The following is a 21,711-nucleotide window of genomic DNA, read 5'->3' as shown; positions in this document are numbered from 1 at the left end:
TGTCAGCAAATGTAGTATGTGAGTTTACATGTCTTTGCTTTCATTGTATAATTTCAAATAGTCAGAAAATATTGCATTCACTGGCAATCAATTTATTTTGATTGATAAAAGGGGTTAATAAAACCCCTTAGAAATAAAAGAAGGTGAATAGTAATATATCAGTCATGGTGCCTTCTTTCTGCTATGCATAAAGAAAACAAGCTTTTTTACTTCTCCCCAATAAGTCTTCTCCCCTTATTTTCTACACCTATGGAGTCATTTATAATCTTTATTATTTCCAACCACACACTAACATGGCATCAGTCATATTGCCACATGCTGGGTTTTTTTTCCTTACTATGTTGTGAGAACTGAGAGGCAAAAATGTCCTATAATTTATATGAAAATACATGTCCAAAATGGATTATCAGACATAACAATGTGACTTCATACACTTGAAAATAAAAAAATTTAGGATGAAATACAAAACATCATGGTAAAATTTCAATCTATTGTTGAAACAAAGCATGACTTAGAAAGGACATTGGTGTGTGGCATTTAACAAACATTGTCAAGCTATTAGAAGCAGGGGTAGGTTAAGATGGGAGACAGTACTTTCCAGTCAAACATAAAGCTATTGACTTTGGAAGGTACATTTGTGGTTTATTAATATTTTTATTTATCAACAGCACCTATGAAGAAAATGCAAAAAGACAGACTATAAAATTCTTACCTTCTGTATACAGCGTGTGTTTATAGTACCATTGTGAGATGGACTTGGGCATATACATTACACAGTGTGTCATATAGATCTCTAATTTGCACTGGTCATAAAGACTTTTTTTTTTTTTTTTTGAGACAGGGTCTTACTCTGTCACCCAGGCTGGAGTGCAGTGGTGAGTGAGATCTTGGCTCACTGCAACCTCCGCCTCCCAGGTTCAAGTGATGCTCATGCCTTAATCTCCTGAGCAGCTGGGATCACAGGTGCCGGCCATGACACCTGGCTATTTTTTTATTTTTATTTTTAGTAGAGATGGGGTTTCACCATGTTGGTCAGGCTGGTCTCGAATTCCTGACCTCAAGTGATCCACCCACTTCAGCCTCCCAAAGTGCTGGGATTACAGGCATGAGCCACCGCTCCTGGCCTAAAGTCTTTTGATATTAAATAATAAGCCACGCCCTGGGCCTTGCACGTCACTTCCCAGCAGGATGCCCGGAAAGTGCCACTGGGAAATGGAGGCCTTTGGGGTAACTGACAAGATACAGCTGTGGGTTGCTGTTTCTGTTTGTTTTTGTCTAACTCACCTTGTTTTCAGGAAGACTTGCAGCTTAATAAGCAGGCTTTACATGGGAACCCAAAGGCTACTGGGCACAGAAGGGTGGGAAACCAGATGGACTTGGTTGAATTCAGGTCTGCCACTTGGTGGCCTTGCAGTCCGGGCACCATGGGTAACTTCTCCGAGCTTCAGTTTTTTTGTCTGAACATGAGGATAGTCCTGCAGTATTACTGTGATAATTAAATGAAATCAAAGTTTCCAGGCTAACTAGCAAAGTCTCTGTTGGCACACTTCTTTCCTCAGTGCCTGCAGTGTGCCTGGCTCTGGACAGTGGCGAACAAGCACTCTGGGGGGTTGGGGGGAAGAGTACAGAACATCAACGTGTGAACCCCGAATATCTGAGATGGGTCTCAGTTAATTTAGGAGGTTTATTTTTGCCGAGGTTGAGGATGCATGCCTGTGACCCAGACTCAGGATGTCCTGATGACATGTGCCCAAGGTGGTCAGAGCACAGTCTGGTTTTATACATTTTGGGGAGATACAAGACATCAATCAACATATGTGAGATGTTCATTGGTTCAGTCCAGAAAGGCGGGACAACTTGTAGCAGGAGGGGGCTTCCAGGTCATAGGTAGGTAAGAGATAAATGGTTGCCCTCTTTTGAGTTTGAGATGAGCCTCTCCAAAGGAGGCAATCAGATATGCATTTATCTCAGTGAGCAAAGGGGTGACTTTGAATAGAAGGGGAGGCAGGTTTGCCCTAAGCAGTTCTCAGCTTGACTTTTCCCTTTAGTGATTTTGGAGCCCCAAGATTTATTTTTCTCTCACAAACCAGAAGAGAAACTGCCACAGAGTGATGAGCACCCTGGAGAACTGGAATTGGGCTACACAGGCCAGCACCAGGTGGCTGCTTTAACCTGGGTGGTCCACACGGCTTTGCTGGGAAGAGGACATTTCAGTCAAAATCTGGAAAACCAGGAGCAAACCAGGGGCCGTTGAGGGGTTGAGGGGTGACACAGTTTGGATGTTTGTCCCCTCTAAATCTCACGTTGAACTGTGACCACCAGTGCTGGAGGTGGGCATAGTGGGACAAGTTTGGGTCATGGGGGTGGATCTCTCGTTAATGTCTCCATGTCGTCCTCCAGGTACTGAGTGAGTTCTGGCTCTTTGAGTTCACGCAAGAGCTGATTGTTTAAAGAGCCTGGCACCTCCTCCTCCCTCTCTTGCCATGTGAGACCCCACTGCCCCTTGGCCTTCTGCCATGATTGAAAGCTTCCTGAGGCCTCACCGGAAGCAGATGCTGACACCATGCTTCATGGACAGCCTGTAGAACTGTGAGACAAATAAACTTCTTTGCTTTGTAAATACCCAGCCTCAGTTATTCCTTTATAGCAGGACAAAATAGACTAATCCAATGGGGAAGCCTTTCCAGGTAAAGACGATAACCAATTATTGTTACTATAATATCTAAAGAAACCATAAATTTCAAAGGTAAAAACTAACCTTATTCTAGTGCCCAGGGAAGTGCTGGGAATGTTTAAATAAGAGGGCAGCAGAGAATGGAAGGAGCGCCTCTGAAATGCCTACTCCATGCCAGGCTCCCTACTACAGGCTTTACGTGTTATCTTGTACATCTCAGTAAGATGAGCAGACACGGTGCTTTTTAAAAGACGTCATGGGAGTTTGAAAGGGGGAAGACTGGGTAAATGGAAGAATAGAAATAATGGCATTGCAACAGTTGAATTGAACTGCTCCTTGGCCTGGCTCCACCACACACACAGATCCCCCTTGGCATGGCCAAGATGAGTGTGTTCACTGGCAAATCAGCAGCCACTCTTGGAAGCTCTGACTTCTCTCGAAGGCAGGCGACAGGAGCAGTCTGTGTTATTCCTATTTTATAGATGAGGGAACTGAGGCTCAGAAACAAACATTTGTCAGTTGAGTACAGGAGCCATTACCAAGTCAAACCTCTCTGGAAACTTCCTGAACTCTATGTGATCCAGGAAGGGGAAAGGCTACGTGCTCAGTTGGAGAAAGACTAGAGACAGTCACACCAGCTACCATTAGTTGAGAGCTTACCAGACACAGTGCTCACCACCCCACAGTCACAGACAGCACCTCACTTAAAACTCCAAAGTGGCCGGGTGCGGTGGCTCATGCCTATAGTCCCAGCACGTTGGGAGGCCGAGGTGGGTGGATTAAGAGGTCAAGAGTTTGAGACCAGTCTGGCCAACATGGTGAAACCCCATCTCTATTAAGAATACAAAAATTAGCCAGGTGTGGTGGCGAGTGCCTGTAATACCAGCTACTCAGGAGGCTGAGGCAGGAGAATTGCTTGAATCCGGGAGGAAGAGGTTGCAGTGAGCCGAGATCACACCACTGCACTCCAGCCTGGGTGACAGAGCAAGACTCCGTCTCGGGGGGAAAAAAAGTACAAAAAACAAAAAACTCAAAAGTATTCCACTGAGGTAGACACTATTAGCATCCCAATTCTTAATTTTATTTCTCTAGTTTTTAGACAAGTTTTCCCTACGTTCTCCAGGCTAGAATGCAGTGGCCATTCACAGGTTACACCATAGCACACTGTAGCCTCAAACTCCTGGTCTCAAGCAACCCTTCTGTCTCAGCCTCCCGAGTAGCTGGGACTACAGGTATGTGCCACCGTGCCAGGTCTTCTTATTCCAATTTTATGCACCAAAAAGAGGAAGGGGACTTAGAGGTTTAAGCAGCTTTGTCCAGGTGCTGGAAACTGGCAGGGTGGGACTGAACTCAAATCACCTTCCACCTGAGAGATACTTCCCTTGAAGGCGGTGTGCAAGATGACAGTAAGTGGTGCATAAACAGGTTTTTATTTATTTATTTATTTATTTATTTAAGGCAGGGTCTTGTTGTGTCGCCCCAGCTGGAGTGCAGTGGCATGATCATAACTCACTGCAGCCTTGACCTCCTGGGCTCAAGTGATCCTCCCACTACAGGCTTCTGAGTAGCTGGGACTACAGGTGCACGCCACCATGCCAGACATATATATATATATACTATACAACGTATATACTACATTTTGTTTTTTTTTTTTTTTTGTAGAAACCTGGCTCTCCCTATGTTGCCCATGCCTGGCCTAGAACTCCAGAGTTCAAGTGATCTCCCCACCTATGCCTCTCAAACTGCTGGGGTTATAGGTATGCGTCACCATGCCTGGCCATGAGAAACAATTTTTATTTTATTTTTAGAGATGGGGTTTTGCTTTGTTGCCTATGCTGGTCTTGAACTCCTGGGCATGAGCCACAGCACCCAGCCAGGCATTCTTTATATAATCTGGATATTAACTCCTTATCAGATATGCGATTTGGAAATATTTTCTCCATTTCCTGGGTTGCCTTTTCACTGGATTAATAGTGTCCTTTGATGTACAAAATTTAAAATTTTGATATAGTTCCAAATTATCTATTTTTTTTCTTTTATTGACTATACTTTTGGTGTCATACGCAGGAAATCAATATCATGAAGCTTTCCCATATTTTCTTTTCTTTTTTTTTTTTTTGAGACGGAGTCTCGCTCTGTCGCCCAGGCTGGAGTGGAGTGGTGCAGTCTCAGCTCACTGCAACCTCTGCCTCCCAGGTTCAAGTGATTCTCCTGCCTCAGCCTTCCAAGTAGCTAGGACTACAGGTGCATGCCACCACACCTGGCTAATTTTTTGTATTTTTAGTAGAGACAGGGTTTCACCATGGTGGCCAGGCTGGTCTTGATCTCCTGATCTCGTGATCCACCCGCCTCAGCCTCCCAGAGTGCTGGGATTACAGGCGTGAGCCACCGTACCCAGCCAATTTTTTTCTTTCTTTTTTTTTTTTTGAGACAGAGTTTTGTTTTGTCACCTAAGCTGGAGTGCAGTGGCATGATCTTGACTCACTGCAACCTACACCTCTGGAGTTTAAGCAATTCTCATGCGTCAGCCTCCCAAAAAGCTGGGATTACAGACATGCGCCACTATGCCTGGCTAATTTTTGTATTTTTAATAGAGACAGGGTTTTGCCATGTTGGCCAGCTGGTCTCAAACTCCTGGCCTCAGGCAATCTGCCCATCTTGGTCTTCCAAAGTGCTGGGATTACAGACATGAGTCACCGTGCCTGGGCTCCCATATTTTCTTCTAATAATTAATCTATTTAACATACTAAAGTAGTGAGCATTCAAACCATCATTTTATAGATGTTACATATTATTCTTAAAATTTTTCAAACTTAAGATATTGAGAATTTAAATAAATGTACTATGTAAATAATAGGAGAATTTTAGCATACACCTTGCAGTTAGTACCCGTGACTGATGGTTGGAAAATAGTGTGCTAAGCTAAACTGCATCTTTCTGAATATACCTATTGCTGTATCTCATTCCTAGGCTAAGTAGTCCCCCCCATTACCAAATGGTCGCCTCACGCATCCATTTAAGAAAGACAGCAGGCCAAAACTGGAGTCACTAATGCTAAGGATCCATGCCACCACACTGAAACCTGGGTTGCTTACTTATAAGATCTTCTGAGAAATCAGGAGAGAGATGAAAGCCAAATTACATAAAGCCAAGATTTCGTTTGCACCTCTACAAGGGAAGTCATCCTGAAATGACTGAAATGACTGTTCTGCTATTTGTTCACTCTTCCTGCTTTCCTCCACTTTTTTCTGCCTGTCAAACTCACCCACTCGGTCCTCACTGGAGCACTTTTCTGTCTTGTAGACGGCCTGGTGCATGCAATGCTAATAAAAGCCAATCAGATCTTCGAAACTAAATTTGTTGAAATTTTGTTCTTATACACATCTGAAAAGCAGCCATACGTATAAAGGCCAGTGATACCAAAAAAGGGTAACAAAGCAAGTCATCTAATCTAAAGTGCAAGACAAACGTTTTTAGAGGCCTACGACGTACCTTATTTTCAATTCTGAAATGCAGAAAATCCTCCAAATTAGTTTTTCCCCACGCTTGGAGTGAACTCATTTGAACAGATATGAGACTATTTACAACCTTTATTTATTTATTGTATTTATTTTATTTGGGACAGGGTCTCACGCTATTGCCCAGGCTGGAACCACTGCAGCCTCAACCTTCCAGGCCTAAGCAATCTATCTTTCCCATCTCAGCCTTCTGAGTAGCTGGGACTACAGGTGGGAATCATAGTGCCCAGCTAATTTATATTTATTTTTATTTTGTAGTGATGGGGTCTCACTATGTTGCCGAGGTTGGTCTCAAACTCCTGGGTTCAAGCAATCCTCCCGCTTTGGCCTTCCAAAGTACTGGGATTACAAGCTTAAGCTACTGTGCCTGGCCCTTTTTACAACCTTTATATATCCCACTTAGGGTGAATATTTGTGAAGACTCACACATTTCTGCTATAGAAACATTGTTTGACTATCGGGGTATACAATATATCTCACCTTTTTTAAACATTCAAAAAATTCTGAATTTCACAAACACATCTGGCCTGAAAGGTTTTTGATAAGGGGCTGTGAACCAGTGGTGGCACAATTAGTCCTAGGAGTACTGACTAGTAGGAGAAATATAACATTGTTGAGTACTTAGTTTGTGTCCAGCATTGCTCTAAGCATATTCTAGGTGATGCCTCATTTAATCCTCACAGGCTCTATGCTTTATTATTATTCTATCCTCTGAGTGAGATTAACTGTTTAATTTGCTGAGGATCATGCAGCAAATAGCCCGAAGAGCGATTCATGCGTTTCACTATAATGGTTAAGAACAGGACTTTGTGCAAAGGATACCTTCAACTGCAGAATGATGGACTCAAATCACAGACACACGACAAAGTGACCCGTCGTCAGTTGTGGGTTGGTTCAGAGGCTCAGGCTGTTCTGGCTCTAGGGGCTTTCCTAGGGTTCCCCCCAGCTGCCCTCACGGTGACAAAAAGGCTGCCGCAGCTCCAGGAAACTTACACTGGGCAAGGACACCAGGAAGAAAACAGCCCCCACCCACCCACCTCCCTTTTATCTAGAAGAAAAATCTTTCCCAAAACTCTGCCTCAACAGACCTCGCTTACTTCTCCCTGGCCCGTACAGGGTCATGTGCCCATTGCCAGCCAATCGCTGGCAACGGATTGGCCCCGTTTTAAATCATCCAAAAAAGGCGCCGGTCTGGGCTGTTTGGAGCAATCAAGAGAGCTCCGTGCTAAGGCAGGAGGGGCCTGGACAAGCGGCTGCAGGAGTCCGGAACTCGGTGCCCTACGATGAGGGCTCGGTGGTGCTCAGCACCGCGCCGGGCCAGAGACTGAAACGCCGCCGGCTGTTGAGGGTTGGTAGGCTGCATCCCTGGCAGGGGCTAGAGGGAGCGAACATCACGGCGGCAACCACCTGCGCAGCACACGCCCCCGACAGTGGCTGTGCTTTTTCCCTTCAGCACAGCCAAAAGGCCCTGGCAGCTTAGCACCTGCGACCTCCTAGTGCCCTCCAGCCTAGGGGAGAAGTGCTTCCGGGGCCTCCCAACCAGCAGCCACCAGACACCAGTCGTGTGCCCGCGGGGCTGGCCTGAATGCTCTGCACCTTCCCACCGCGGCGCCAGTCGCTCCCACCCGGAAGCGAGGCAGCCCTGCGGACCACAACTCCCAGAAACACCCGCTGTCTCGCTCAAGCTAATTGGCCCGCTGCGCCATCTATTAGCCAACCAGCCACAGGGAGACCGCGCCCCGCGAGGCCTAACAACCAATCATAAGACAGAGGAGGCGGGCGCTCTTCCAGCCGATCCACGGGCTGTTGTCAAAAGTTTGGCGGGATCCTGAAAGAATGCTTTCTTTGGAGCCCCACGGCTGCTCCTGTGAAGAGAGAAGCGACAAGCCGACCTCTCTGCAAGGTAATGACTTGGGGCAGACGGACAACGCCCACATCATCCCAATATTCCCAGAAGACTCCGGTCTCTACTGCTCCTGCCTGCGGTCCTCGCCTTGGTGCTCTCGCGCTTCCCGTGGCGCCCCGCCCCTCAGTCTCCCCATTGGCTCCCCAGGGCCGTGTGCGGAAGCGGGCGTGGAGCGTGGGCCTCGGCCAGGCCTGAGAGGCCCGTAGGGATTGACGCTGTGGCTGCATGGACAGCCTAGCGCTCTGCCGCTGGCGGCGGCGGAGGGCGGAGGATCTGCAGGTTCAGGGGGATGTGGTGAGCCCCCGGGGCCTGGGCGTTAGGGACGGGAGGGCAGATGGCCCCTGGGCGGGTTCCCACCCCACCTCGTGTTTGCGGGCGCGGCCCTGCCTGTGAGGCGGCCTGACCCAAGCCACTCGCAGGCGCGCGCACCTCCCTGGGAGGGCGTGGCCCGTTACGGGCGTGGCCTGTTACGGGCGGGGTTGTGACACCGCCCTCCCGATTTCGCGCCTGCGCGGACTCGCGGAACCTGGGCACCTTGAGCGCACGCTCACTGGGGCTCCAGACCCAGGCTCCCTAAAACATGGGCCGGGACTCATAGCAGGACCTCGGGTGCTTGGTATCCGTGTCAGGTTTTCCCCTGCCGTCTACGCTTGACTGTTCATGAGTCTCGTTCACTGAGCGCTTGCCACGTGCCAAGCCCAGGGCTGGGTGTTGGGGGACGGGTACGTGGGGAGCGAACACGCGCAGAAAATTACCCGCATTGAGCGTGTTAGTGCTTCTTGGGCTGAGTCCATTAACTGATGAGAAGAGGGTAAGATGAGATGGTAATGGGGGGGCTTGCACAAGATCCCAGGGTGAGTGGGTACGTCAGGTATGTGTGAGACTTGAAGGATGACCAGGGGTATGTAGGATGGGAGCTGACAAAAAACAGTGTTGGAGGAAGAAGCTTAGCGTCTTAGGGGAGCTGAAAGAAGTACTACAGGATTGGAGCGGGAAGACAGAGCTGCTTGGCGTTACTGTATTTTATCTTCCACCTCTGCTTGCAAATTGGCCAGTTCTTACTCAGCCTCATTTATTTCAAAGTTCCTTGCTAAGGGCAGCAGTGAGCAGCCAACATACCGCATATTTGCTTTTTTTTTTTTTTCCTTCTAGAGCTACACAGGCTTGGTAAGTGCAGGATCTGTCTTCCCAGTTAATGCAGGCAGCATTTTTTAAGATGTATTTACTGCGTAGCGGGAATGACTAGCTTTCTACCACCTCTTTCCTCACCTGCCACTGCCTGGCTGTGAAGCCAGTGCCACTTAGGTTTCTGTCACAGCCGCACCCCTCCTCCAGGTACAAATTGTTACATTACTAGGGTGCAGGTTACCCCAGTAATGTACTAATAATATGGTATAGTAATAGTAGAGTACAGTAATATAGCAGGTTAGGGTGCTTTTGTAACCAAGAGCCTTCAAAGCATGCTGGCCCTAACAAGATGGAAGTTTGATTCTCCTGCACAGAACAGCATGAAGGTGAGCAGTCCAGTGAGGTGGAACCCAGGGTCACTAAATATAGACGTAGGGCTGGTGGCACCCAGATCAGGGGATATACAGGGGCCTAGATTCCTTCCCATCACACCATCCCCTGGGTGTTACCCTCCTCTGCATAGCCAAGAGTGGATCACCACTACCGTGCTACCAGACGGCAGGAAAACAAACAGGAAAGTGACATGATTATGCTGGCGTGTTTCGACCTTACTCCACGGCCCTGGAAAATGAAAGGTGCGGTCAGTGTGCAGGCAGGGAGGCAAGGCTTGTGGCTACAGTAGTATGTCAGAGGAGAAGTGGCAGAGGCTTGCACAAGAGAGGGCAGTGGGGTGGTGATACTAGACAGACGTGACTGTGTAGAGGGAGAGCAGACAGTCTCACTGATGGAGTGGCTATGGCAGGGTAATGTGAAGGGCAGAGTCCAGGGTAATGCCAGGGTTGACTTGAGCCCTGGGAGGGCAGTGCTGCTGTTCCTTGAGAGAAGAGTAGTGTGGAGCTGTGAGAGGCAACGAAGAGCTCCTGTTAGGCCGTGCTGTGTTTTCTGCGACTTTGAAACATTTAGTAGAGACATGGCAAATACTGCTAGTGATAGAATGGTTATCATGTAGATTATCTGAATTTTTTAATCAACTAAAATTTATTTAATTAAGCATAAAGTTACTTTCACATTTGTCTACACCTACAGTAAATACAATTCTTGGCTTAAAGACACAGCCTTTAGAATTTAAAGCCTCCCCACCTGCAAGATTACATATGTAAAACTCCCACTATTGTTTCTATAATAGTGGATTAATCAAATTAAAATGGTTATACTATCTAGAATAAAATACAGTGGAAATAATTTACTCATAAGATTCATATTTAAATCATCCTTATTTACAAAATACTATCCTAAGAATTATAATTACATTAAGTTTCAATTTGAGCAAAAATGTAATCACTTAAGTAACAGCAGTTACTTAAACTGAAAATGAGATCAGTCAGAATTACTTTTGCAGAGAGCAAAAATATTGTCAGGTGTATTGCTGCGGTTTTGGATGTTCAGTAGCAGGCTCATTTGAAGGCGATATCAGCCCAGAAGGGAACTCATTTATACCTTCAGAATGTGGGGGTGCGGGGAAAAATCCAGGTCTTGAGGGGAAGGTAAGGAGGAAAACCTCTTGGTGGATAGACATTTCTCATTGCAAATGGAACATGTGGCGGACCTGGGAAATCCCTTCGTGGAAAATAATCTTGAGAAGCTCCAAACCTGGTTCCTGGAGGAGGTCGGGGCAAAGGAGGCCCTCTTCTCATGAACGGGCCCCTTGTATCTACTGGAAACGATGGACCTCTGATTGGAGCAAGAGGTGGAGGAATAAAGCCAGGGCCAGTTGCTTCATTTTCAGTGGGGAGAGATGAATCAGGCATCTTTAAATTCCCAGGATCATCTTTGGTATCTTTTCTACTGGATTCCATTTCTGAAGGCATTGACCCATCCATTTTATCCAAAGAAGGCATACTAAAACTTCTGAGTTCTGCTGGTCCAGATGCTCTACCAGAGTTAGAATAAAATCTGTCTTGCCTTTGGGGAGGAAGAGCTGAATCAGGATATGATCGTCCTGGTGGAGGAAACATCCTACGGTCCTGTTCCCACAGAGATGGCAGGGACACAGTGTCAGAAGGAGCCGTGTGAGGATGGGTTAACTTCTCACAGCTTGATTCTCCTCTTTCATTGGTAATCTGATGGTCCAGAGGATTCCCTGGGCCTCCTGAGCTTCTTCCTTCTTCCCCTGGAGGCAAAGGTGAGAGTCTGAGTGGACCCTCCAACACAGCTGGAGGAGAGAGAAAAGCTCTCTTTTCAGATAAAGGCTGAACCAATAATGAGGGACCATATGGGGAATGCTCTCTGCCAAATGCTGTATTTGGACCATCAAGTACATAAGGATCTTTTTCTAAAAGTTCAGATTTAAACTCTGTTTTAGTTAATTTTTGTCTGTTAGCATTTTCTTTCCTTAAATCATTGAGGTTTCTTTCAGCAATCCAAGCTGCCAACCAATTATGATGTGCTTTTTTCTCATGGGAAATAATCTGCTGTTGATAATAATGAATAGTTCTTTCCAATTCTTCTTCAAGATCTTTGGCTCGCTGTCCATAGGTCTCCAGCTCTTTAGTGGCATGGCTGATCTTTTTGTCTACCTTAGAAAGTTTCTCTTCTTTCTCTAACCGGTTATTTTCCTCTACTGTTAATTTCCTGTAGAGTTTCATTTCATTTTCTTGATATAATTCAGTCATTACTTTAAGTTTCTGTTGAAGCTTCTGATTCTCACTTTCAAAATGTGTGTTTTCTGACTGCAAAGATGCTTGTTCAGTCTGAAGATTTTTAATATGCTCTGTAAGCTCTTCCTTTGTTTTATCAATTTCAGATAACTGGATATAAATTTGGTTTCGTTCTCCTTTTAAGGTTTTTAAAGAAGCATTTAACTTAGCGGCATGAATCAGCATCTTCAAAGCTCCTTTTGGAGGATCATCTGAGTAAGCACCTTCTTCCGATTCACTGTTCACTTCTAAGTTACCATCATCCGTTCTGTCTTCTCCAAGCCTAGCAGTCCAATCTTTCATCTTTAGCAAGCGTTCAGTCAGAGTCTTGATGTGATTTGCTGTATCATTTAGAACTTGTTCTGCATGTACTTTGAAGTCTTCAAATGTTATTTTCTGTTTATTAAGTTCACTCACTTGTTCTTTCCATACTTCCACTTCTTGCAAAAACTGTTTCTGGCTTTCCTGAAGTTGAGAGTTTTCATTCAAAGCGTCTTTTATTGCTATCTTCAGTCGTTCTTCAGTCATTTGAAATATCTTGAAGATTATTTTGGCTTCAGCTACTTGTGATTTGAGGGATTTTGACTCATCTTCTAGAGACTGTATCCGTTTTGAAATATCTGCCATCAATTCATTTTTTTGAGAATGTTTAGATTTCTCTTCTGTTAACTCTTTTTCTAGACAGAGTATTTCATGCTCAAGTTCAGAATTGGACCTGTTCAGATTTTCGCAGGTTGCCTCCAAACTTTGTTCTTCCATTGCCGCATTCTCAAAGCTGGTATCCTCTAAAGATGCTGCTGCTTCACAGTCTTCATACTGTTTTGAACAAGGCTAAATTTTCAAGTAGTTTACATTTTTCTTCAATTAGTCCAGAAAGCATCATAGCAAGCTTTTTCTCTCTTCCCACATACAGCCGACTCCTAATCGATCTAAAACTTCTCCGCAAAAAAAGGAGAACAGCAAAAAATCCAACAACAGCGGCACATATCACCAATTCCCATGGAAAACCATAAGGATTAGAATCTATAGGCAGTGCTGCCACAACCCTGTGTAGCTCCCCCAGGACCAGCCCCAAGTACAGCTGAGGGGTAGCCCCTGGCTCCTCCATAGCGCCAAGGCTGCTCTGGCGGTCGGTCGCCGCAGTAACCCAGCGACAACAAGCAGCGGAGAACTCGCAGCCTTCTGTCGGGAACCGAATCCGCAGCCGGCAACTGGAGCGGACCATTGCGGACCCGGCTGCGGGGGGAGCTGAGGGATGCGGGCACTCACAGGCCTAGGCTGCCTACCCTGGCCCCTTTGTTCCACTGCATCCTGAGGTAGCACATGTCCCAGCCGGACCTGCGCAAGCCTGTGAAACCACCCCTCGGTTTGGTTTCGGCCAGGCAGCCTTGGAGGGGGAGGTTTTTTTTTGTTTTGTTTTGTTTTTTTGAGACGGAGTCTCAATCTGTTACCCAGGCCTGAGTGCAGTGGCACAGTCTTGGCCCACTGCAACCTCCGCCTCCCGGGTTCAAGCGATTCTTCTGCCTCAGCCTACCGAGTAGCTAGAATTACAGGTGCCCGCCACCATGCTCAGCTAACTTTTGTATTTTTAGTAGAGATGAGGTTTCGCCATGTTGGCCAAGCTGGTCTCGAACTCCTGACCTCAGGTGATCAGCCTGCCTCTGCCTCCCAAAGTGCTGGGATTACAGGTGTAAGCGACCATGTCCAGCTTGGATTATCTGAATTTATAGCACAACACTGCCAAGTTGTTCCCTTGATACAAATGAGACACAGAGGGGGTAATTAACTGGCCTAAGGACACACAGCTAGTAAATGGTGGAACAAGGTCTTAAATCCAAGCCGTTTGGCTGCAGGGCCTGCCCTCTTAATCACAGGGCTACACAGCTTCCCATGTAGCACTTGTGGAACTAAAATAGCAGGCCGGGCGCAGTGGCCCATGCCTGTAATCCCAGCACTTTGGGAGGCCAAAGCAGGCTGATCACCTGAGGTCAGGAGTTCCAGACCAGCCTGGCCAACATGGTGAAATCCTGTCTCTACTAAAAATACAAACATTAGCTGGGCTTGGTGGCATGCCTCTGTGATCCCAGCTACTCAGGAGGCTGAGACAGAAGAATTGCTTGAACCCAGGAGGCAGAGGTTGCAGTGAGCGGAGATCACACCACTGCATTCCAGCCTGGACGAGAGAGTAAGACTCCATCTCAAATAAAAAAGTAAAAATAAAATATACCCACAAAGCTTCCCAATGAAGTCCTAAATTGGCCATCATAAAATGATGAAAAGTGTGATGCTGTGGGCTGTCAGGGAAGGGGAGCCAGAGGTCATTATTGATCAGAGCGAACAGGGAAGGTTTAATGGAAGACACCCTGAATGATATATCAGGTTGGAATTGCTGAAATTGAGTGCCAGGCTTCAGGTTGCAATACTTCTTGACTGTTACCTAAGAATAATGAGTTGGGTATCTTATTGGCATGGTGTATATTGCCTCTTAATTTGATAAAGTTTTGTTTATATTGTATTGTGTCCTAGTCTTTGATTTAATAATCCAGATTGAGTTCAATAAAGTATCCAAGTTCTTCTACCAAGTTTTCTGTCCTCTGTCTGCCTCTCTGTGTATTTCTCTCTCACAGGCGTCTCCAGAATTTGGTTACTGAGGAATAGTAACTAGTTTCTTCTGTTCACAGCCTAGAGGCTCTATACTTTGCACATAACCACCAGCAACGTTTTGGAAAACACAGCAGCCAGGACCCATCTTGGTAGTGACTTTGCAGGTGATTCTCGGGCAGAGCCAGGGTGAAGCACCTCTCCTGTAATGTGAGTGTCTGATCGCTGTGAGTTTCCTTGCAGTCCAGTTAGCTAGCGTGGTCACATGTGTCATAGTTCAATGCTAGTAGTGTTTATCATTTCCATTGGGCAGACATGTTTAGAGCACCTGCTGTGTCTCAAGCCCTGTCCTAGGCACTGGAGATGAGATGAAGAAAAGATGAGCGTTGCTTACGTTTATCCTGCAGCTCATGACGAGGCTTACTCTGCAGCTCCAGGGCTCGACTTTTTACGCAGTAAGTCCCCCTGCTTACCACACGCTGGCCATACTCACGTGTTTCAGACTGAAAGCTGTCTGCCTAGAATACCTAAAGATTCAGGTCCACTCAGTCTTTCACGTCTGCTGAGACTCTCCTCCCTAAAGAACTCACTGAGACCAGGTTTCTTGGGTAGAGCAACATGTTAGATGCCTGGACTGGAAAATCAAGTTGATATTTTTCTTTTCTGGTGTCATATGAGTTGATTCAAGATCCTTGTTTCTAGCTTTTTTTTTTTTTTTCTTTTTGAGACAGAATCTTGCTCTGTTGCCCAGGTTGTAGTGCAGTGGAGCAATGATGGCTCACTGCAGCCTCCATCTCCTGGGTTCAAGTGATCTTCCTGCCTCAGCCTCCTGAGTAGCTGGGACTACAGGCATGCATCACCACGTCCAGCTAATTTTTAAAAACTTTTGTAGAGATGGGATCTTGCCATGTTGCCCAGGCTGGTCTCAAACTCCTGGGCTCAAGTGAGCCACCTGCCTTGGCCTCCCAGAGTTCTGGGATTACAGGCATGAGCCATGGCGCCTGGCCTCATGTACAAGTATTGATTGATTGATTGATTGGTTGATTGATTGACTGAGACAGAGTTTTGGTCATCCAGGCTGGAGTACAGCAGTGCCATCTGGGTTCACTGCAACCTCCGCCTCCTGGGTTCAAGTGATTCTCCTGCCTCAGCCTCCCAAGTAGCTGGGACTACAGGTGTGTGCCAGCTAATTTTTATATTTTTAGTAGAGATAAAACTAAATACCCAAAGGAAATTGCAGAGATTATTAGCTTGAATAAAAAATATCAAGACTTGGCTGGGCGCTGTGGCTCAATGCCTGGAATCCCACCACTTTTGGAGGCCGAGGCAGGCAGATCACCAGAGGTCAGGAGTTTGAGACCAGTCTGACCAACATGGAGAAACCCTGTCTCTACTAAAAATACAAAATTAGCTGGGCGTAGTGGCACATGCCTGTAATCTCAGCTACTTGGGAGACTGAAGCAGGAGAATCGCTTGAACCCGGGAGGCAGAGCTTGCGGTGAGCCAAGATCGTGCCATTGCACTCCAGCCTGGGTGGGCAACAAGAGCAAAACTCTATCTCAAAAAAAAAAAAAGAAAAATCAAGACTCAATTGTAGTCTACCTATAAGAAACTCACTTTAAATATAAAGATACAATAGATCAAGAAATAAAAGGATGCAAAAAAATATATAATGCTAACACTGACCAAAAGAAAGTTGGAGTTGCTATATTAATAAAAGACAAAGTCAATTTCAGAATAAAGAATATTACCATGGATATAAAAGATGATTTCATAGTGATTAAAAAAGTGAATTCATCAAGAGAACATAAAATTCATCAATGTTAATGCATCTAATAACAGAGCTTCAAAATACGTGAAGCAAAAGCTGATAGAACTGCAAGGAAAAATAGACAGATCCACAATTAGATTACTAAGTTTCAATATCTTCTCACAAAAATCGATAGATACATGAAGAAAACCATTAAGGATATAGAAAATTTAAACTACTGGCCAGTGCAGTGGCTCACACTTTTTTTTTTTTTTCTGAGACAGAGTCTCGCTCTGTCCTCCAGGCTGGAGTGCAGTGGCGCGATCTCCGCTCACTGCAAGCTCCGCCGCCTCCCGGGTTCACGACATTCTCCTGCCTCAGCCTCCGTAGAAGCTGGGACTACAGGCGCCCACCACCACAGCCGGCTAATTTTTTTATATTTTTAGTAGAGACGGGGTTTCACCGTGTTCGCCAGGATGATCCCGATCTCCTGACCTCGTGATCCGCCAGTCTCGGCCTCCCAAAGTGCTGGGATTACAGGCGTGAGCCACCACGCCCAGCCGGCTCACGCTTTTAATCCCAGCTTTTTGGGAGGCTGAGGTGGGCAGATCACTTGAGGTCAGGAGTTTGATACCAACCTGGCCAACATGATGAAACCCCATCTCTGCTAAAAATACAAAAAATTAGCTGGGTGTGGTGGCAGGCACCTGTAATCCCAGCTACTCAAGAGGCTGAGGTGGGAGAACCACTAGAGGCAGAGGTTGCTCTAGCTCACTAGAGGCAATGAGCCGAGATGGCACCACTGCACTTCAGCTTGGATGGCATAGTGAAACTGTCTCAAAGATAAAATAAGATAAAATAAAATACTGTCAAACAACCTGCCTTACTTGACATTTATAGAACTCTTCATTCAGAAACAACAGAATACAAATTTCCCAAGACTAATTATATTTTGAGCCATAAGGGTAGCTTCAATAAACATAAGCTGGGACTATAGGCACATGTCACCCCATCCTGGCTAATTTTTGTATGTTCTTGTAGAGACATTTTCACTGTGTCACCCAGGCTGGTCTCAAACTCCTGGGCTCCAGCAGTTTGCCTGGCTTCAGCCTCCCAAAGTCTTGGGATTACAGGTGTGAGCCACCATGCCTGGTCTCAATTTTGTTTTCTGCCTGAAGGAATTTTTTTTAACATTTCTTATAGGATAGGTTTGCTGGTGATAAATTTTTTAACTTCTATATTCTAAAAAAGTCTGCTTTTTTTTTGAGATGGAGTCTTGCTCTGTCACCAGGCTGGAGTGCAGTGGTGTGATCTCAGCTCACTGCAACCTCTGCCTCCTAGTTTCAAGAGGTTCTCCTGCCTCAGCCTCCCGAGTAGCTGGGACTACAGGTGCCCACCACCATACCCAGCTAATTTTTATATTTTTACAGAGATGGGATTTCACCATGTTGGCCAGGATGGTCTCAATCTCCTGACCTCATGATCCACCCACCTCGGCCTCCCGAAGTGCTGGGATTACAGGCATGAGCCACTGCGCCCGGCCAAGTAAGTCTTAATTTTATCCTTATTTTGAAAGATATTTCCACTGTGTATGGAATTCTAAATTGATTGATTTTTTTCTTTCAGTAATATAAAAATGTTGCTCCACTGTCTTGCCACAGTTGCTTCCAGTGAGAGATCTGCAGCCACCCTCTCTCTGCTCCTCAGTGTTGAACGTGTCTGTGGTCTCTGGCTGCCTTTAAGGTTGCCCTTGACCGGTGGCTTTGAGCAGTTGGCACATCACATGCTCTATGTAGTTTTTTTTTCATGATTTTATGCTTGGGTTTTATTGAGATTCTTGGATCTCTGGGTTTATAGTTTTCACCAGATTTGGGACATTTTCAGCCTAGATAAATAGATAAGTAGATTTTTTTTCCCCCAGACAGAGTCTCACTCTATTGCCCAGGCTGGAGTACAGTGGCGCGATCTTGACTCACTGCAACTTCTGCCTCTCGGGTTCGAGCGATTCTTCTCCCAACTAGCTGGGATTACAGGTGCACTCCACCACACCCTGCTAAATTTTTGTATTTTTAGTCAGCACGGAGTTTCACCATGTTGGCCAGGCTGGTCTCGAAATCCTGACCTCACCAGGCGTGGTCAAAAACAAAACAAAAACTGGCAAAGAACTAACACAGATGTTAGATTTAGCAGAGAAGAACATTAAAAGAGTTAATATAACTGTGTATGTTCAAAATATTAAACAAAACATGGAAGATATTTTTTAAAAAATAAAAATCAAATGTTACGAGATCCAAACCAAATGCTATAACGTCTGGGATTAAAAATGCACTGGATGTAATTAGTGGACAGTTAGACATTGCAGAAAAAAAGATTCATGAACTTCAAAGCACAGCAGTAGAAACTATCATAAATCAAACACAGAGAAGAGATTTTTAAAAGTAGACATAGCATCAGGGAACTGTGGGACGACAATCAAGAAGCTTACTAGATGTGTAATGGGAGTTCTAGAAGAAAAGGAGAGAAAAGGGACAGAAAAAATATTGAAAGACATAAGAGGCCGGGCGTGGTGGCTCATGCCTATAACCCCAGCACTTTGGGAGGCTGAGGTGGGTGGATTACAGGCGTGAGCCACTGTGCTTGGCCCTATTTTGTCCATTTTTGATCAGTTCATGCAGAAGAGTAAATCTTGTTGGTCCAGTTTGACCCAAAAAGGAAGTTGGATAATACAGTTTGGGTCAGAGTTTAAAAGAAAATGAAGGCTGGGCACAGTGGCTAACACCTGTAATCCCAGCACTTTGGGAGACTGAGTTGGGTGGATCACGAGGTCAGGAGTTCGAGACCAGCCTGGCCAACATGGTGAAACCCTGTCTCTACTAAAAATACAAAAATTAGCCGGGTGTAGTGGTGCGTGCCTGTAATCTCAGCTACTCAAGAGCCTGAGGTGGGAGAATCGCTTGAACCCGGGAGACGGAGGTTGCAGTGAGCCAAGATCTCGCCCCTGCACTCCAGCCTGGGTGACAGAGTGAGACTCTGTCTCAAAAAAAAAAAAAAATTAGAAAAAAATGAGGTCGGGCATAGTGGCTGTAATCCCTGCACTTTGGGAGGCTGAGGCGGACGGATCACTTGAGGTCAGGAGTTCAAGACCAACCTGGGTAACATCGTGAAACCCCGTCTCCACCAAAAAATACAAAAATTAGCTGGGCATTGTGTCACACGACTGTAGTCCCCAGCTACACAGGAGGCTGAGGCAGGAGAATCTCTTGAACCCACGAGGCAGAGGTTGCACTGAGCCAAGATCATGCCTCTGCACTCCAGCCTGGGCGACAGAGTGAGACTCTATCTCAAAAAAAAAAATTAAATAAAAATAAAAGAAGAAGATTCGGAGTTAAATTTCCTTGTTTTACTCCATCGGTTGCAGACTTTATAGCTCATCTGCTGAGTGAGATCCTTGCTGTGAGAACCTAGTAAATAACCAGCTGATGATGCAACCCCTGACAGAAGTCCTTATTTTGCCTTTCTGTGGTCACTCTTCTCCTTCTAAATAATTATAACCCATTCCTCAAGAAACAAGGTATTTAATTCTCTCACCCATTTTGTATTTTGGCAATAGTCTGTTGAGCTATATTATGCTGTTTGTGATACCCAGTTTAATGAGATTCCACCATCCTCCCATCTAGATATAGGAAATTGATCAATGATAATTCATCTTTGGTTACAATCCTAATACATGTGTTCACCCTGCTTAGACTCAATCATTTCTTTCTTTTTTTTTTTGAGATGGAGTCTCGCTCGTTTGCCCAAGCTAGAGTGAAGTGGCGTGATCTTGGCTCACTGCAACCTCCACCCCCTGGGTTCAAGTGATTCTCCTGCCTCAGCCTCCTTAGGAGCTGGGATTTTACAGGTGTGCACTACTACGCCTGGCTAATGTTTGTATTTTTAGTAGAGATGGGGGTTTCGCCACGTTGGCCAGGCTGGTCTCGAACTCCTGATCTCAGTGATCCTCCCTCCTCGGCATCCCAAAGTGCTAGGATTACAGGCGTGAGCCACTGCGCCCAGCCAATCATTTCTAATTTTTGGCAGGTTTCTTTATATATGTCACAGAAAAGTCACAGTGAGGTTAGGATCAGCAAGGAGGCCATTTTCTGTGGTTAGCCACCTCTTAAGGTGTCTGTTTTGTCCAGCACTGACCCTGGAAGGACTCTACCTTGGCTTCTGGTTCTTGAATTACTAAATGCCCAGAAATGAGTGGGGCACATAGTAGGTATTCAGGAGAGGCTTTTTGGCTGACTGACATGTGAGAGTGTGTGTGTGTGTTTAACTGAGAATTGGTGAAAGAAGGATTAAGCAAATGCATAAAATTGTTGGTATTTTCAAAACATCATTTGTTTAGGGAAAATTATAATTCATTTGGGGAAAACACCATCAGCATGCCACATGGTCACCCTTCATTATCATCACCTAGCTACTATCTTTTTAGATTTCTCTCTTGCAGTTATCAAGAGCATGTTATTTAGGTTTAGAGTTTTTTTGTTTTTGTTTTTTGAGACAGAGCTTCCCTCTATCATCCAGGCCTGAGTGCAGTGGTACGATCTCAGCTCACTGCAACCCCCACCTCCCAGTTCAAGTGATTCTCCTGTCTCAGCCTCCAGAGTAGCTAGAATTACAGGCACATGCCACTACGCCCAGCTAATTTTTGTATTTTTAGTAGAGACAGGGTTTCCCTATGTTGGTCAGGCTTGTCTGGAACTCCTGGCCTCAAGTGATCCTCCTGCTTCAGCCTCCCAGAGTGTTGGATTTACAGGTGTGAGCCACCGTGCCCGGCCAGGTTTAGAGTTTTTTTAAAAGTGTGTAATTAAGTGGTTTTTAGTAAATTTACAGCTGTGCAACTGTCACCACCCATTTTTCATTATCTTCACCTCAGAAGAATCTCTGGCCATTGGCAGTCACTCCGTTCACACCCCTAGCTCCAGGCAACCACTGACTGACTTTCTGTCTCTGGATTTGCCTTTTCTCGAACTTTCTTGTAAAGGGAGTCATATGTGATAGGGTCTCCTGCAGCTTGGCTTCTTTCAATTTGCATCATGTTTCCAAGGTTCATCCAGATAAAGCATAGTGTGCTCCTTTTTATGGCTGTGTGATATTCCATTGTGTGACTAGAACACATTGATCCATTCATTTTGGTTATGAATAGTGCAGAAAATTCTGAAAATTCACATAGGTACTGATCATTGTGTGAACATATCTCTTAGATGGATACTTAGGGCTGGAATTGCTGGTTTCTATGATACATTTATTTTTAACTTTCTAAGAAACTGCCAAAATACTTTCCAGAGTGGCTGCACCATTTTACATGCCCACCACCAACATATGAGGGCTCTATTTTGTCCACATCCTCATATACAGTCATTTAGTAGATACAGAGCAGTATCTCACTGCAG

General features: G+C 45.5%; 1 pseudogene; it reads right to left on the bottom strand.

The window, feature by feature from the left end:
* Positions 1-9,869: 9,869 nt before the first annotated feature.
* LOC108531727 (cTAGE family member 5 pseudogene) lies at positions 9,870-13,371 on the bottom strand (annotated as a pseudogene).
* Positions 13,372-21,711: the final 8,340 nt, after the last annotated feature.

Source organism: Rhinopithecus bieti, unplaced genomic scaffold (genome assembly GCF_001698545.2).
Source record: "Rhinopithecus bieti isolate Rb0 unplaced genomic scaffold, ASM169854v2 scaffold_9877, whole genome shotgun sequence".
Lineage (NCBI taxonomy): Eukaryota > Metazoa > Chordata > Mammalia > Primates > Cercopithecidae > Rhinopithecus > Rhinopithecus bieti.
Note: the sequence above shows the minus strand (reverse complement) of the source record. Positions and strands in the feature narration are given on the sequence as shown.